Source organism: Vombatus ursinus, unplaced genomic scaffold (assembly GCF_900497805.2).
Source record: "Vombatus ursinus unplaced genomic scaffold, bare-nosed wombat genome assembly UNPS02014768.1, whole genome shotgun sequence".
Classification (NCBI taxonomy): domain Eukaryota; kingdom Metazoa; phylum Chordata; class Mammalia; order Diprotodontia; family Vombatidae; genus Vombatus; species Vombatus ursinus.
In genome coordinates this window covers 33573817-33585692 of record NW_020954546.1, presented here as the reverse complement: position 1 = coordinate 33585692, position 11876 = coordinate 33573817, and the positions used below count along the sequence as shown (strand labels likewise).

Sequence of the window (11876 nt, the reverse complement as noted above, 5' to 3'; positions counted from 1 at the left end):
CCTTTGTCTTGGAGTGATTCTCTTTCTATCTGTGTAATGACTTTGTTTGCTTGAGTGTCACAGACTCAGTCAGCCCTGAGTTTTCTTCATAGGTGCCAATTCTTGGTCTCATTTTCTAGTCCAAATAATTTTTTTGTTAGAAGAAAAAAAGAACATAAAACAAAAAACTTCCTCATGTCTTTCCTTTCTGGATGCAAATGAATTCCAGACACTAGTTACCATCATAGTAGGCATAGATCCCAAATAGAAGCAAATTCTTAGCTTTGGTTTGAGGTACTTTCTCTATTATCTTTCTAACTGAATTTGTACAGAGATGTTCTGGCAGCAAAGCCCCTCCCCAGTATTTTCCCAAATGTCTACCTAAAGTGCCTACCTGAGTGTCCTCACAAGTCCCCTCCCCAGTCTCTCACTATGCCTTTCTACTGGGGGTCCAACTCTAGGGGTTGCAGTAGTTCTGGCTTTTGGGGTGGTAGCCGCTGACCGGTTCTTCACTAAGAAGCAGTGATGTAGACACAAAGGTCAGTGACCCTGCCCTGAGTTTAAATATGGCCTCAGACCCTTACCAGCTATGTGACCCTAGGCAAGTCCCTTCAGCCTGTTTGCCTCAGTTTCCTCATCTGTCAAATGAGCTGGAGAAGGAAATGGCAAACCACTCCAGTATCTTTGCCAAGAACATCCCAGATGCGGTCACAGAGAATCAGACATGACTGAAATGATTAAACTACTCCTCCAGGGTTGTTGCAAGAATCAAATGAGATAACTGTAAAGTGCTTAGCATCATGCCTGGCACATAGTAAGCACCATATAAATGTTAACTAGTAGTGGGAGGAGGAGGAGGAGACTGGCTTCTGGTGACCTAGGATCAATTCTTTGGTGATCAGGCTCTTTCCTTAGCTAGTTTCACAATTTCTAAATCCCCATCCTGTAACTGATCCTTCCTCCAACCATCCTTTTTCATCCTGGGCCTAGGTGAATGCAACCTGGCTCAGCAGCTTTATTCTATTTTTGGAAAATTGTGAATAGCTTTCAATCCCTTTGGGTTCTCTATCACATACTCTCCCACTACAGAAGCTACCCTTGTCTCTGATGCAATGGTACCTGTGAACTAGAGCATACTAAGCCACTGATTGCTTTTTTTTATTTTTTAATCATACTGTAAGACATACACTTGAACTCAACTTGGGTCAGGGCAGCTCTGGCTGGTTGGCATCCAACTCAATTACTGGAATATAGGGCAATAAGGTGTTGTCTGCCTACATCTAAAATTGAGCTCCATAAACAGGGTCTTGACAATCACTTGCCAGCTTTAAAGCCCAAATTGCCATCTTGTGAATGGGAAGGCTGAAGAACACCTGGCCTGCCTTCAGACTCTCCCATACGTTTTCCTCTGCACTAACCTTGTTTGCCCCCCTCCCCAGTAGAAAGAAAGTTCCTGGAAAACCAGGACTGCCTTATTTTTCTATTCATATTCTCAGCACTTGCTACAATACTCTGCACATAGTAAACATTTAATGAATGCTTCACTCATTCATTCATTTAACCAGAGGATCAGTGACCTGCTCAATTGACTTTCCTTGTTTCTAGCTTGGCCTCTTTCCCTCTGTCTCCTTAGCTGTTTAACCTGATCAGCAGGTGTGAGTAGTACTTTTCAGGCACCCAAAGATGCCACAATAAAAACTGCCATCCCTTGGGTCAGCATCATCCAGGGGTGGGGAACCTGTGGCCCTGAGGCCACATGTGGCCCTCTAGGTCATCAAGTTTGGCCCTTTGATCTAACCCAAACTTCACAGAACAAACCCCCTGAATAAAAGGATTTGTTCGGTAAAATTGAACTCAGTCAAAAGGCCACACCCAATGACCTAGAAGGTCACATGTGGCCTGGAGGCCGCAGGTTTCCCACCCCTGACCTAGTACTTCATATTCATTATACCTTTCATCTCCTTTCTCTACAAATGCTTGTCCAGATAGTGAAGGATTCTGGAGCCTTAACCTGTATCAAATTGCCTATCATCTCAGGGACGGGGAGAGGTGAGGAAGTGGGGAGAGAAAATTTGGAACTCAGAATTTTTTTAAATGAATGCTAAAGATTGTCTTTATGTATAACTAGGGCCAGGGATATTATTTTAGAAATAGACAGAGAAAAAAGAATTTGACATGAGGGAATATCCTTCATATCCTCCCTACCTCTAAGAGGCTTTCAACATCCTTAAGCACCAGCAATAGCCACAAGCAGACCTTTAAGGCACACAAAACATCAGGAGCAGGGCCCCTGACATGCTGCATGCTTTGCAACTTCACAATATTTCCTTGGCAACTTCTAGCAATATTGCACTTCTCTGGGAGACCTGAAAATGCTTCCTGCAAGCAATTATAGTTTTCCGTGGTGAGTACATTCAAACTGGATCATGTACCTTGTGGTCTATCCCTGTGTTTATCCTATTGAATTACTAACAGAAAGAGAGGAAGTCTCACACTCAAGTAATCTCTCTAGTACTTCAGTACCTCCTTTATCTAGGAAGAATATTATCTTTTTAAGGAGTCTTGTGTCTAAGATTGGGTAAATAGTTTTAAGTCTCCTAGAATGTCTCTCTCCCCCTTTCAGGTATCTCGCTATAGACCTTGGAAGGCTCCACAGTCTCTGCTAGATTACAGGGGCACTCGATGAATTGTGCTCCCTCTGGAATACCTGGCCCTGTGCTTCATATCTGCCCCAGGGGGTCCACAGCAGTCTGTGATTGATAATCTCATAGCCCAAGGACAGCCCCAAAATCCTGCTCTGTCTCTGTGCTCTAGCCTCCTGATGTTGAAGGAGACATTTTCACTGTTCATTTCTTATACAATAAGATCTAATCATTAATGTTCACAGGTCCCATTCCTATCATAGTGGGATTATGTTGATTGGCTGCTGAAAATAAAGAGGATTAGGGGCAGCTGGGTGGCACAGTGGATAGAACACCAGCCCTGAAGTCAGGAGGACCTGAGTTCGAATCCGGCCTCAGACCAAACACTTGACACTTACTAGCTTTGTGACCCTGGACAAGTCACTTAACCCCAATTGCCTAAAAATAAATAAATAAAGAGGATTAGTGCTTGTAGCCCCTCCTACCTTTCCAGTCTTCTTCCTCTCTGCTCCCCATGACCAAGTAACACTGACCTCCTAGCTGTTTCACAAATAAGACACTTCATCTCTCAGCTCCAGAAATTTTCTGTGGCCTCTTCTTCCTACACTCCCACTACTGACCTACCTAACTTCCTTGAAGTCCCAACTAAAGTCCCATCTTCTATAGGATGCCTTTCCAAACCCCTCTTAATTCCAGTGCCTTCTCTCTTTTAATTATTTTCTATTTATCCTGCGCATAGTTTATTTTGTATATATTTGTTTGAAAGGTATTTCTCCCATCAGATCGTAATGCCTCTCCTTAAAGGTTTGCTGCTATTCAATTGTTTCAGTTGTGTCTGGCTCTTGGTGACCCCAGTTGGGGTTTTCTTGGCAAAGATACTGGAGTAGCTTGCCATTTCCTTCTTCAGCTCATTTTACAGATGAGGATACTAAGGCAAACAGGATTAAGTGATTTACCCAGGGTCACACAGCTAGCACCTCTTTGAGGCTGTTTTTGAACTCAGGTCTTCCTGACTCTTGGCCCTATGCTCTATCCACTGTGCCACCAAGCTGCCCTACTTAATGGCAGGGACTGTCTTTTGACTCTTTTTGCATCCCCAGATAATAGCTTGGCACATAGTAGGTACTTAATAAATGCTTATTGATTGATTGGTTGGCTGGTTAATGTCATCCTGGACAAGGCCCTCCTCCCCTCCTCTAATTTAGCCCTGTTTTCAGAACCTCTCATTGGTCCTACATAACACATGGAGAATTTTTCTTTTTCTGGTACATTGACCCCAACCAGAAAATAGGGGGTTCTCTCTATCTAACAGCAATCAGTGTATTATCACAAACTTCCCTTGCAGACACATGGATCAGAGAAGAAAAATCTTACAGAAAAAAGAAAAGAAATGAAACATAACAGGACTCCTGAAATCAGAAGTATGGCCTGTGATCTGAAATCTCTCCCCTGGGCTTTGTTGTAATTTCTCAACTTCTCTCTAATCATCCTTCAACTTCTCATGAATCACCCTGGAGACAACTGAGTGAGGATATTCAAATTAGCCGGAGCTGCTTCTCAAAATATTTAGGCTCGGAGGAGTCACAGGGCATTGGGAGATTTGAAGGCAAAGTTTTGGAGTCTGGGATATGATGAATCTCTTCTGATGAATCATCTCAAGATGAGTCAACTGTGTAAAATGGAAGCTAAAAGGAGCTATCACAGTCATGGGTAGCATTGAGAGATAAAACTTCCCTGGAATAAAGAAGGGATGGGCCCATTGTGCTCTACCCTGATCAAAGTACATCTGGAATATTGGGTTCAGTTTTGGGGCCACCAATAAGGAATGACCTTAATTAGCTGAAACACATCCATGGTAAGCAAACCAAGATGGTAAAGAACCTTGAAGCCATGACTTATGAGGATGGGTTGATGACATGGGTATATTTGATCAATATAAGGGAGGACCAGGGAGAAAGGTTATATAGATGCTTCCAAGTAACTGAAGCCTTGCCATGTAGTTGAGAAATTAATCACCTTGTGTGGCACAGAAAAAAAGAAAGAGGTCCTTAGTGTCAACATTATAAAGAAGAAAATTTAAACTTGATTCCAGAAAAAAATGGTAGTAATTAGATTTATTCATAAGTGGAATGGGCTATGTCAGGAGGCAGTGTCTTTTCTTTCTCCCTACTAGGTCTTCAAGCAGGGTCTGGATGACCACCTGTCAGGCATGCTTTTATAGGGGTTCTCTTTATGAGGTATATAAGAAGAGTTGCCCTCTGAAGTTTCTTCCCTCTCTAATATTCTCTGCTTCTGTGACCTGATCCCTCCCCACCATTTAGTAACACATGCTCACTAAACAGGTGCTGAGTTTGCCAGGATTCCATAATACTGGAAAGAAAACCTAGAAACCAAACTTCTATTTCCTGGAATTATATTGAGAGATATAGCATGACTTTTTTATTCTAAATCAAGAAGATCTTAAAATAATGATTATCTAAAACAGAGACTTCTGGAATTGGTTGTGGTATGCTTGGTATTTATTGTTCAATGGCCTTGAGTTGGAATCTACAAAACCATCATATCTATGTATTTGTCCAGACCATTAAGTACCCCTCTTTCAGCATACATCATCATTATCATAGCTGGCATCTATATGACACTTTAATATTATAACAAATTTTGCATATATTATCTCATTTGATAATCACTACAACTCTGTGAAGCAGGTACAATTATTATCCCCATTTTACAGATGAGGAAACTAAGGTAGACAAAGGTTGAGTAATTTGCTCAAAGTCATACAGCTAGTAAATGATGGAGGTAGGAGTTTTCTTGACTCAAGACCCATTTAGCTGCCATTAAACAAATAGCTATTAGTTGGGGGGGGGGGGTTTACGCAGCTAGGTGGCACCATAGTGGATAGAGCTCCAGGCCTGAAGTCAAGAAAACTCATCTTTGTGTGTTCAGATCTGGCCTCTGACATTTACTAGCTGTGTGACCCTGGGCCAGTCACTTACACAGCTAATAAGTATCTGAGACTGAATTTGAACTCAGGTCTTCCTGACTTCAGGTCCAATACTCCCATGGTACCATTTACTGCATCTCTCATATTGGGGTTTCTTATAATAATGAAATGAATACAAGCAGGAATGATGGAGAACTAAAAAAGGCACCCATTACACAAGAGAAAACAGTCAAATCTGAGCCATTATACCAAAATGGGAAAGAGAAGAGCCGAGAAGAAAAATGTTCCATGTTACAAAAACATAACCTAAGACCCACTTCCTCCAGGAAGTCATCACAAATCATTCCACTTCTTAGTTGTATCTTCCTACTCTCAACGAGCCATCCTAGCATCCTCCTCATTGCCCATTACTCATTTACTATCTTGGGATATCCTTCGTTTTATTGCCTTGTATAGTTATTTATCTTCTCTTCTGTGTCTACCTCATTTTACCTGTGGAAGCCTAAGCTCCATGTTTTCTGGGATCAAGTAATATCTTTATACTTTAATCTTTCTCTCCCTGCCCCTGACCTCTACAATGCCTAGCCTGGGAATTTCAGGGAATGTGGACACTCAGCAAATGTTTATTGATTGACTAAGTGACAAAATTAAACTCTGTAATGACCTCATATCTGTAATAGTCAACATTGATTGGGATTGAGTTCTGCTGTTGTTCACTCCTTATAATGGAGGTGACAAAGCAGATAGATAGGCAGACATTTCCAAGACCATAGGTCCCAAGAAAGATCTTGTTTTCTCCTGGGTGATGTCAGTAGAAGTTCCTGAAGAAGAAAAAGAAGATATATGAGTCATGTGTCAGTCAGACATCCTCCTCGGTATTAGATTGCCATCATCTTCATCATCTAAGCCTCAGCATCTCTATCCCCTTCAACATAAGCATTAGTTAAATCATTGTCAATACCATGGACATTATCTTTATCCTGACAGTTCCAAACAAAGATTCTCAAAAGCGATTGGAGCAGTGACTGTGAATAAATATGAATCCTCCTAAGGTTAACCTCTTAGAAAGAGTCAAAACTCCTTCGTTTATGAAAACTTGTTTTTAGTTGAAAAGTTAGTCCTTTGAGTTCAGAGTAAAGTTGAGTTCATATATTTCATCAAATTTTCAAAAATGGTTGACCCCATTGTCCAGTACTTATGGGTTGCATCATCACTCAGTTGTGGAACCTTATCTGGCCAAGTAAGATGAAAGAATAAACAAATGAATAAAAAGTTGTTTGCTTATTTTAGCTATATTGGGGAAAAGAAAAGGATGAAAGCATAAAGGACCACTGGGGCAGCTAGGTGGCAGAGTGGATAGAGTGCCAGACCTAGAGTGAAGAAGACCTGAGTGCCAATCCAGCCTTAGACACTTACTACTATGTGACACTGGGCAAGTCACTTAACCCTATTTGCCTCAGTTTCCCCATCCATCAAATGAATTGGAGAAGAAAATGGCAAACCACTCCAGTATCTTTGCTAAGAAAACTTCAAATGGGGTCATGAGGAGTTGAACACAACTGAAATGATTAAACAATGACAACAACAAATTCAGAAGGAAGGCACTAGAATTAAGAGGTTTGAAAAGACTTCCTGGAAAAGAGTCATTAATGACTTGGTATTTACTTGAAAGGTGTTTCATGTGTGCCCTGGTGTGTCCCAGAAAAGCTTCTTTGACCCTTTGCTGTTTTAAATTAATGAACTGGATGAAGATGGCATGCTTATCAAATTTGCAGATGACATAAAGCTCAGAAGTACAGCTAACTTATTGGAAGAGAGTCAGGAGTCAGAAAGAACTTGGCAGAAAAGAACATTAAATTTAATCAATTAAGGTTAAATTTAATAGGGATAAATGTAAAGTCTTTCACTTGGGTTCAAGTCAACTTTCCAAAAAGGAGATAGAAGAAGCATGGCTAGGTGGTAGCTGATCTTTAAAGGATCTAGAGGGTTTCAGTTGATTGCAAGCTCAACATAAATTATTTGTGAGATGTAGCAGTTGAGAAAGTTTATCCACTCTTAAAGTTCAATGAAAAAAAACAGCTTCCAGAAATAACGAGATGATGGTCCCACTATACTCTTGACCTAGTCAAAATCCTTTTGAAGTATTTATCTGGCTCTGAATACCCAAATGTAGGAAGAGCGTTGTTAAGCTAAAGAGTGGACGTGAAGTTGATAAAGACTATGAATTTCTGAGGATTAGTTGGAACAACTAAAGATGTTTAGCCTAGAGAGGGAAGGAATTAGGGAAGTTCAGACATGATCATCATCTTCAAGTGCTTTATGGGCCATCACATGGAATAAGGATAAGAAAAAGGATTACGAATACACATCTTAAACCTTAGAGGATGGAAAGAAATCGGTAGAAGCAAATGGCGCAAAACAAATGTCCATCCAAATATCCACGCCAGTGTATTCCACAGTCCCCAGAGTCTTCCTCCAGCCTGTCTATGCTGTGGTTCTGCCTCTAGAGGATGCTATGGTGCCAGCTGAGGATGATAGGAAATGCTGAGGCTCTGACCATAGCCCTGGCTCATGGTCTAGAGTTGGCTAATGCATGCTGCCTCTCCTTCCAACATCACAGGAGATTCTCCCAGATGCTGGTACAAGAGCTCAGAAAGTAGCAGTAGGCATTGCTAGCAGTCTGGGGGCTGCTGCTGCCGCCGCTGCTGCTGCTGCTGCTGCTACTGCTGCTGCTGCTGTTGATGATGATGATGAAGAAGATGATGATGATGATGATGATGCTATTGATCTGATTCTTTCCTAAGAAGCAACAAGGTAGAACTAAAGGGCCAACAACCGTACCTCAGACTGCAGCTGCCATCCTTTTTTATTAATTTGCCATCTTCCTGAGATATTTGTTCTGAACATTGTGCTCTCCAGAAGCCATTATTGACCCTGTTCCTTGGCTCCGTTTGGCTTCAGTTCTACTGTTTAATAATAAAATAAATAATAATAACTAACATTTATAGAGGGCCTACTATGTGCCAGGCACTATGCTAAGTACTTTACAATTATTATTTCATTTGATCTTCACAAAAACCCTAGGAGGTAGCTGCTATTAGTATCATTTTATAGATGAAAAAACTGCAGCTGAGTTTAAGTGACTTGCCCAAGATCACACAGCTAGAAAGTATCTGAGGGAAGATTCAAACTCTGGTCGTCCTGACTCTGAGTCCACCACTCTAGCCACCTGGCTGCCTAGAAAGACAGACAGACAGACAGATTCTAGGGAAATGATGAGCTCTCAGCTTCATTGCTCTATAACAGGTAACTAAGGCACTTTGATGGTGAAGTAGGACAGTGTGTTCCAAACTGGGCCAAGACTTTACCTGTCTGAAGGTACTGCAGAGAGATGGCTTGGTTGTGAAAAAGCAGTCTCAGAATAATGGTGACCTGAGTGGGAGTCATGAGAGGATGGACTGGGGAATGTCAAGAATTGACTATCATGTGGGAAGTCCCTGGTGTATGAGACTTACCTGGCTCATGCCTTGGGTTGTGCAAGAGCCTTCTCCTCCCACTAGAGCTCTGTCTCATGGTGGCAGCAGAGCCTGGAGAGCCCCTATAAAAGTTGTCTCTGGCACTGGCTCTTCACATTACCTGACTCCACCAGGAGAAATCCTGCAGTGTCTGTGATCAGGGTAAGTGATTCAAATCCCGGTGGAAGACTTTTGGACAGGGGGTTTCAAGAGAAGTGATAGCACCAAAGAGAAGGAGGAACGAAAGAGGAAGCAGGGAAGAAGAAGGATAAAAGTAGAAGAGAGAGGGACCAAGAATAAAAGGGAAGGGTAAAGAAGGTAGAGAAGTAAGCCAATGAGGAACAGAGTTGTATTGTCTTTTGTATTTGTTCTAGACTAAAAACTATCTGGATTTTCCTCTAAAGCCACAAGGAATGGGCCTAGTATCTAAAAGGAGAGGGAGCAGATGCGTACTGAATTCCAGGAAACTTTGCCAATGACTGAGATATCTAAGGATGTAGCCAGTCAGTTTCAGGGAGGGTGCCCACCCATATTTACATATCAATAGAGATGCTATAAAATTTATCCTCTTCAAAATACATAGATGGCTGATGTATATTGATGAAATGTTAAACTTAACTTTATGTTTGAAATAGCATGAGGTTCGATAAGGAAATAATTTTCTCTTGGAAACTTTGGGTATTGCCAATGGTTACTAACATTCTAGAGGCAACCCTGAATTGTTGTTTGGGTCAGAAGACGTAAGTTCAATCCCTGACTTTCACACATACTGGCTGTGTGTCCCTGGGCAAGGCGAAACTTGTGAGCATCCTATGTAAATGTCTTATATTATAAATTTTGAAATACGTACTAATCTGGATTGATAGATACTAATCAATTCACATGTCAAAATAAAAATAATAGTATGAACTCTTGAATTGGTGGTGCAGCAGTAGTAAAGTGAACCAGGGGCATCAAAAGTAACTATTGATGCAAATATTACATGGTGTTACCTGGGCACATTATTACAAAAAGATCAGGTCCTACAAAGGATGCAAGGACCCACTGTATGGTGGCATGCCTATTCTCAAATCCAATCATTGATTGGAACACCCAGAAAATGTAACCAAGGACCTTCTGAGATTGTCCTTGGAGGAGGAAGTGTTCAGATGTTAAGAAACTAAATATGTGGCAGCTCCCTTATATTAGTATGGCTAATGCATGACTAGTTAGGTAAGGAAAGTGACTTCCATGATGGGGAACAGTCAATGGTCCACTTAGATGGAAAACTTTGTACTGTTGGGTTTTAAGTAATTGTTATATTAAAATGAGGATGATAATGTTAGAGAGGACATGGCTTTGAACTAGCTTGTTTCGGATAAAAGTTTAGCCCTCTCTGACTTTTTATCATTTAAAAAATTTTTTGCATGTCTCCACAAATATGTATCCTATCACTGATAAATACTAAAATTGTCAATGGCTTGGGACAAAGGAAAGGAAAGGAGGGCAAAAGTCTAAAAAGAGGAGAGATACAGGTTCGGAGGTAGTGACCATTTGACAGTAACCTGAGGGAGAACAGTGAGCTCTGAGAGTCGTGTAAAGGGCTGAACCTTGCAAGAGAAAAAATTATGGGATCTTCATCTGCCTGGATCAATCTAGGCCTTCATTGCCTGGGTGCTTTGGGTCCCATGATCCTGGCTCTTCTTTGCAGATGGTCATTCCCAGGTTGCATATTCTAACCTAAAAAAATTTTACGAGAGGAAAAAGTTTTTCAGGTCATTCCTTTCTGCACATACCAGTTGCCATCATATTAAGCATTGATCCCTAATAGAAACAAATATTTAGCTTAGATTTAATTGAACTTCTTTATTATCTTTCAGATTTACTGAACTCCCACCAAGATGTCCTGCCAGCAAAGCCAGCAGCAGTGCCAGGCCCCTAAGTGCCCCCCTAAGTGTCCTCCCAAGTGTCAGACCCCTAAATGCCCACCCAAATGCCCCCCTAAATGCCCTCCCAAGTGCCCTCCCCAGGCTCCCTGCCCTCCTCCAGTCTCTTCTTGCTGTGGCTCTAGCTCTGGAGGATGCTGCAGCTCTGGGGGATGCTGTGGGTCCAGCTCTGGGGGGTGCTGCAGCTCTGGCTCCGGGGGCAGCTGCTGCCTCTTTTCCCATCACAGGAGATCCCACAGACGCCGGCACCAGAGGTCTGACTGCTGTGACAGTGGCAGTGGGCGCAGCCAGCAATCCGGGGGCTGCTGTGGGAGCTCTGAGGACTGCTGCTGATCACCTGGTTCTCTCTACACCAACAATCCACAACACAGAACCAAAAGCCAATGACCCTCCCTCAGACTGTGACAGACTTTCCTTTCCAATTGTACATCTTGCTCTCCAGAAGTCATTATTCACCTTATCCCTTGTCTCTGCCTGACATCTGACCCAATTGGTCATTGACCATTTGCAACAATAAAATATAAAAGATGGTCTTCTTTATGTAGTGATGATTGTTTTGCCTCCAATACCGGACCATGCTCTTTGGTCAGGTATCTAGAATCTCAAATTTTCTGGTTTAAGAAACAAAGTCATTCTTTTTTCTCTCTGGGTAGGCTGTCAGAGTTGGCAACGCTTATTTCTAAAAGAGCAGGAATTGATCCCATGTTTGATATGCCATAGGAATCAGATGTCACTGAAGAGGACAATATAATCTTCTCTGCACCTGATAGAGTTATCACAGTCCCTAAGTGTCTGAGATCATCATGGTAGGATTTCAAATCAATCAATTAAGCAGCAAGGATTTGCTTATACCTGCTACATTCTAGGA

At 41.8% G+C, this 11876-nt stretch overlaps 1 long non-coding RNA gene across 1 annotated transcript; it reads left to right on the top strand.

Moving 5' to 3' along the window:
* Positions 1 to 9167: 9167 nt before the first annotated feature.
* On the top strand, positions 9168 to 11548 carry LOC114043322. Its single transcript, XR_003569085.1, has 2 exons — positions 9168 to 9245; positions 10943 to 11548. It is a non-coding gene; the product is annotated as an uncharacterized LOC114043322 (long non-coding RNA).
* Positions 11549 to 11876: the final 328 nt, after the last annotated feature.